This window comes from Mustela nigripes, chromosome X (genome assembly GCF_022355385.1).
Source record: "Mustela nigripes isolate SB6536 chromosome X, MUSNIG.SB6536, whole genome shotgun sequence".
NCBI classification, from domain to species: domain Eukaryota; kingdom Metazoa; phylum Chordata; class Mammalia; order Carnivora; family Mustelidae; genus Mustela; species Mustela nigripes.
This window is the reverse complement of record NC_081575.1, coordinates 46,594,650-46,601,321: the sequence shown is the minus strand read 5'-3', so window position 1 is coordinate 46,601,321 and position 6,672 is coordinate 46,594,650.

Here is a 6,672-nt window from a genome sequence, read left to right as displayed (position 1 = left end):
CTACATAGAATGTTGTGTATATACCTTTAGCAATTGAGTATCTGAGGCTCAAATGAAATAGAATGTCAGGCATGTAAGAGATCTCATAGATCCATGATTCAAGCCTTCCATTTTGCTAATTTATTGTCTATCCATTCAGCATTATAGGCTTGATCCTGAAATTGGTAGTGGGGCCTGAAATTGGCACTGGGGTCTACAGTGGTAAGCAAAATAGTTATGATCTCTGCCCTCGTGTATTTGTGGATCTTACAGCCCAGTCATTTCCCTTCCCTGTGTGTGTTTCCCCCGCCTCATTTGTCAAATTAGGGAGTTCAATGACCACTAAGTCTCTTTCAGCTCAGAAATCAAACATAACATGCTGGCTAAAACCATGGGTTTTCAGATAAGGCTGCTGGTTTTGAAAGCCCATTTCTGGTACTTTTTTGGATGTTTGAACCTGAATCAAGTAAAGGCTTTACAAGCCTCCATTTTCTCATCTACAAAATGCGAATACTGATAATAGCAACTATCTTGTTGTCATGTGGGATAGACTAAATAGCAATATATATATTTCATTTTGATGGGCCTGGCACATACTAAATGCTCAAAAAACTGTGGCTAATACTATTTAAGCTCTGCCACTCTATGATATGCCATTCATAAGGCCCCATGTGAGAACTTGATCCCCATATGGCCAACTGTACCTAGGAATGTCAAATAGGGCCAATCTGCATAGCAGATCTATTTTTTGGAAATGTCTTTGAATCTCACCTCCTTTGGGTTGGGCCTGAGCTGTCAGATGAAAAAATGAAAGCCTCTGTCTCAGCAAAGCTTTCTTACTTGTGTCACATTGCTGGGAAACATCTGTATATTGTGTCGGATTGTAATAAATGCTAAGGGGATAGTAAATATCTAGCGGGTTACTGAAACTTCAGATAGGACAGACAGGGAAAGCCTCTCAGAAGTGCTACTGTCATTAGGAACCTGCAGTTTCCAAACCTACAATTCTCTTATGCTGTCCTGGGAAGAAAAGCCTTCTTGTTCTCACTGCCTTCTGACTGAGGTTGCTGTTTTGATCACATTACTCTATGGTTTATCAAAGCCAGGTGCAGTTCCCTGACAAAGTGCTGGGAGAGATTTAAAACATCTTCAGCTGCCTTTGCAGACCTCAAGAGGCCAAATATTTGACCCGCCATCTGAAACTAAGCAAGTGAAAAACAAAATTACCATATAATCTACTCAAGCTCCACCTGGGTGGAGGTTCTAGTGTCCAGACTAGTCCTCCACACCACTACCACAATCCATGGCAAATGAACATGACCTTCCCTGATAAAACCTTACCAGAGAGTTCTTTGTGCCAAAATACCTATTTTCTACACAAAATTATACCAGTCTTTGTAAGTATGATACTTTTTTGGCAACAACTGCTGACCAAAAGAGTGGAAACATTTTTAAGTACATCCTCTTCTCTCTCACCCCATCCCAGAAACTCCTAAGCACCCTTCCCCATGCACGTGCGCACACACACACACATAAATACACAAATTTTTTTCCCCTAACACAATCACAGTTCATGGATAAGAGTAGTGAAAGTGGTGCAAAGTTAAGTTTGAGATTTATTCTATGGGGAAACACTACAGTAAAGACTGTCCATCTTTCAAGAAACCTAGTGCTTGAACTTCAAAAAGTCAATGCACTACAAAATGCACTGTATAAAAAACAGTAACTGAAAAGGAGCTATTGGCAAAATGTACAATTTTCCCACAGATCTCAGTGCTAAAATATAAAAGTGAATTAGTGTTTTATCAAAAGGAAAGGAGGAAAAGCCCCAAGTAGAATGAATAAACAAAGCTGAAAACTTCAGGGAGAAAGAAGTTAACTGTAATATGCCAACACTATAACCTCTGAAGGGTTGTGTTCCACCAAAATCTCGGAGTCTTCTACTTTTCCTCTGTAGAATTTTTCCAATTTTCAAAGTTATCTTCCTTCCCCTCTCTCCCCTCAGATGTTCTTCAGTCTGCAAAACCTGGAGATGCTTCCTATTTCTGGACCAGAAATAGGATTTGATTTCAATAGCATATGATTTTTGGACCTAATCATATGCTGAGCCTTCTGATTGCAGGGAGACCAAAATGTCAAAATTCCAAAAGACAAAGTTTAACCCAGGTTTCACATTTCCCTTCATTTTCTATGAAATGCCAAGCCCAAGTGTACTGATAATTTTTAAAGCTGGATGATGGGGACATTACATTTATTACACTATTCTCTCAACTACTATGTATGTTTGAAAATTTTCATAATAAAAAACCTCAAGGCCCAATTTGCAGATACTCCTTACTCTGTTTCCAGCCTTCTGCCAATGGGAAGGAATTCTAAGTTGCTTAGATGGTCCTGAACCCCAGAATTAGCATACCACACTTGATCAGGGAACAGAAAAGAGAGGGCGTTTGCCTATAGTCCATTCATGCAGGGAGTACTCCTCAAAAAAAAAAAAAATGGATAGACCTGTTCTGACCCATTAATTACTTTTCCCAGGACCAATTAGAATTTCCTTTTGCCTCATTTAGCTTGTAGAAGAACAATTATCTCCCTAATTTATACATATAAAAAAGAACAAGTTGATTATTTCAAAGTGCTGCAAGAGATCAACATTGTTAAAGGCATGGAACATGCCTGTATCATCCACCCTGTATAAGAGGCAGTAAAGAATGTATCCAGCTTGGATCACGTCTTACCCTCTTCATGGCCATCACCCCAATCCATTCTTCAAAAAGTTTTATATTCAGCAAGCATTCAGAAGTGATGCTTTCCCCAGACCCCTCAAAGCTCAGGCCATGTGCAATGGGCTCAAGGTTGTAGAGGTAGAGTTATGATACATGATATATGAATGATATTGCCTTCTACTTTTCAGTGTAGAACGCAGTTGGACACAGCTAGAATTCTTAGGAAGCTCAGATATGGATTAATGCTTGAAGATAGGCGAAAGATAGAGGCAGGCTAAAGAGGAAAATAATTGGCCCAATTTCTTAAATACCCATGGTAAACACAAGAATAAGAAGTCAGGAAAGAAACTGTATAAATAAACAACTACACAGCTAGCTGTAAGATTTGAACCTCAGCATTCTCCTTCAAAATGCATAAGGTCTGTAGGCCATATAATCTAAAAACTCAAACTATTGTGCTCTGAAACAAGGGTACCTCTTTCTCCCTTGAAGCTGCATTCTTTGTAACGATTCATTTTGTGAAGTTGGGATAGAGATTTAATTTATGTTAAACTGTGCCTTACTTCTCATATATATGTATGTACCTACTTATTTACATACATACATGTGAACATTATATATATATATATATATATAGAGAGAGAGAGAGAGAGAGAGAGAGAGAGAGAGAAGGAGAGAAAAGGGATAGAGCTCGTTTTGTGACTCATTGGATTTTTTTCCCTCTCTCCAATGATCATGAAAATTATTCTCATTGCCTGCTAATCAAGATTAGATAAATACCTCATTCATAAATACTTCAAGGAGAAGAAATATAAGAAAAACATTAAGTGTGACATATAAAGGGGACAATGGTGTGGAGCTGCTCAGGATCTGGACCTGTAGGTAAGACACTGTGTGGTAACGAAATGTCTCTAGTTAGAGTGCTTTCTACCTGGAACAGAGTGTGGGGTGCTTTGCATCTGAAAACCAGGGGCATCTTTGGAGGATTCACAAAGTCCTAGGAATTATAAATGAAACTATTTGTGTACACGACTGAATTGGTAAAGTTTAACAGTTGTGACAGAGACTCTATGGTTTACAAAACCTAAAATATATACCATCTGGCCCTTTACAGGAAAAGTTTGCTGACCATTGGCATACAGATGTGAATAGAAAATCTCAAAAGTTCACTGCAGGTTACAAAGATGAGTATTGTTTGTGAAATATTTGATTCAGTTATACATGTGTGATACTAAGTCATGATGCAAAATGCATTCTTTAGGGGTGCCTGGGTGGCTCAGTTGGTGAAACATCTGCTTTCAGTTCAGGTCATGCCACACCAGGCTCCCTGCTCAGCAAGGAGTCTACTTCTCCCTCTGCCTCTTCCCCTGCTCATGTTCTCTCTCTCTCTCAAATAAATAAATAAAATCTTTTGAAAATGAATTCTTTACTATAGGGAGCCATCCAAAAAACTGAAAAACACCTTAGTCCATGTTAATGAGTTTGGACTTCATCTTGAGAGAAATCACTGAGAGGTTTAAAGCAGAGTTATAATTTCACCAGCATCATATTTTAGTAAGATTCTTCTGGCTGCAGTGTGAAGAATGCAATAAAGAGGCAGGGTAGATGAAAGGAGATAAATTAGGAGACTATTTCAGTCATCCAGATGAGGGATGCTATGGCCCAGACAACAGTGGTGGCAGTGGGAATGAGGAGAGTTTATTAGACATTTTCTGAAAAGCTCCAGTGTGTTAATTTGGGGATATAAAATACTTCTGTCTCAGTCTCTGAAACTCCATATTTTTTCTGCTAAAAAAAAAAAAAGGCTAGAAGAGTGTTGGCAAAGCATCTCAGTGCTTAGCATTGCATGTTACTCACTTCTGACATCCAAAATCCTGAAAACTACATCCCAGACTGAGAAAGTGCTATGCCACCAAGGCAAACTGGACAAGAACACTTCAACAGGAATATCAAAATGGATTTATCTTTAAATTCTTTATCTCAAGACCTCCTTTGAGGAAGTTGATGAATTCATTACCAAAGACTTTATGCGTATAATTGAAATCATTCCTCCCTTCCCATTTTTTCCCTTGTCTGACCGCACTTCCAGGCTTAGCTCTCTGTCAGGGCCCTTGCTGACTGGGAAGAATAAGATAAAGGGCCTTTGGGAGCCTATCAACACTTCTTCAATTATACCTGAGCTATGAGGCAGGCACACGAACCAATTCCTAGGCCTCTGGCAGCCAAGTGCTCACAACTGATTCAGCCAATTTTCCCAGCAATTTTTTAACTCCTTGATATCTCTCCTGTGAAAAACTGGGGTTTCAATTTCTTTTTCAGATATGCCTCTCCTCCCCATGACCACTATCACCCTGCTTTATAGCCCTCAACCTCCCTTGTTCTCAATCAACTTCCTGGATCTAAAAAGTCACCAGAGCCTATTGTGAACATATATTGGGATTGACTCCAGCTATGCTGACCTGTAACACACATGAATCCAGCCTTGACAGATTGCTTGAAACCCAGAGGGACTGATGAATATAGGGTTACCAGACCTTCATTTCAAGGGCTGTTGACTAGCTAGAGTGCACAGACTCTAAAAGGAGCCATAGTCCTGTCATGCATGACTAATGCAACTTGAAAGGCAGACACTGGGTATAGAGAGAGTAGCAAGGTGCCTATGAGGCTGATCAAAAGCCCTCTGGCTTAAAAGTCCCACTGCTACAATCACTTCTTTGGACCATGACATTGGGTTCTCAAAGATCTCAGTTAAAATGTCAGTATGTTTTAAGACATTAGCATCCTATTATTAATATTCTAGTAAGGAAGAACATATCAGGTTGGTTACTTATCTCTTAAGAGTAGTTGAAAAGAGTAATAATTTCTAAGTAGACAGACATGGTTTTGAGTCCTAACTCTGCCGCTTAGTAGCTATGTAACCTTGGGCAAGTCCCCTAAATTCTCTGAGGCTCAATTTATGTGTATATAAAATGGAGATAATCATCATCTACTATGTAAGGTTACGGTGAGGATAAAATGAGATGATATTTCTAAAATGTCTGGCACATAAAATTCTGGCTTCCTTGTATCCAGCAGAGAAAAGATCTCTAGAAAAATGGGATGTGGCTACATTTTAGAGGTAATCTAGAGTGGAAAAGGAAGTGGGGGAGAAAATCACAAGAAAAGAGAACTCTGGTTGGGGAAAAGGGAGCATATTGGAAAACCTGGACATCTAAGGAAAATTAAGGCTTTGGGCACCTGGGGGGAAGTCAAGACACTGACACACAGAGAGAAGGAAAGTAGGGAAATGCTGGGGCCATTGCCACAGTTTCCCCCTCACCTTTGGGCAGAAACAGCAGAGGTTTCCAACAGGGCTCTGTGGACTGACTCCCCAACACACTGATCATTGAGAGAATGAGGTAGGGTTATAGCCAGCAAGCCAATAATTGCATGTCATTAAGAGAATCTTACATCACTTCTCAGTCATCCTCCTCCACATCAAAAGAAGCACATGACGAATGTGCGAAACATGCAAGTAACCCTGACCTACTTACATAAAGTAAGGTTAGGACTTAAAACTCTAAGAGAACACCTCTCCAGTCCCATTCAGGACAATTTTGTTTCACAGGTTAAGGGTCCCATCCCCTTACAAATGGTGGCATATCTATACCCCAAAACCAAAATAATGAAAATAGGTAGTCCTATCTATCCTTAGAGCAGCTGTCACCTCTTATCAGAAGCTTCCCTCTTAGAAGTTTCCCACCATGGTTTCTTGACCCCACACACAGCAAAAATCAATGACATCTGAAATGAGTCACAAGTACTTTGTTACCAAAATGAAGAAGTTTATTATTTTAATCATTTGCCTTGTTTTGTTTTATAAACTTGAATAGCTTTGAGGTTATGACTCTAATCTGGTAACTATCTCACTTTTGGCAGAGGTACAGTAGCTGTCCATGACCTTGAATGTACTTGTGTTCCATGTATGAAT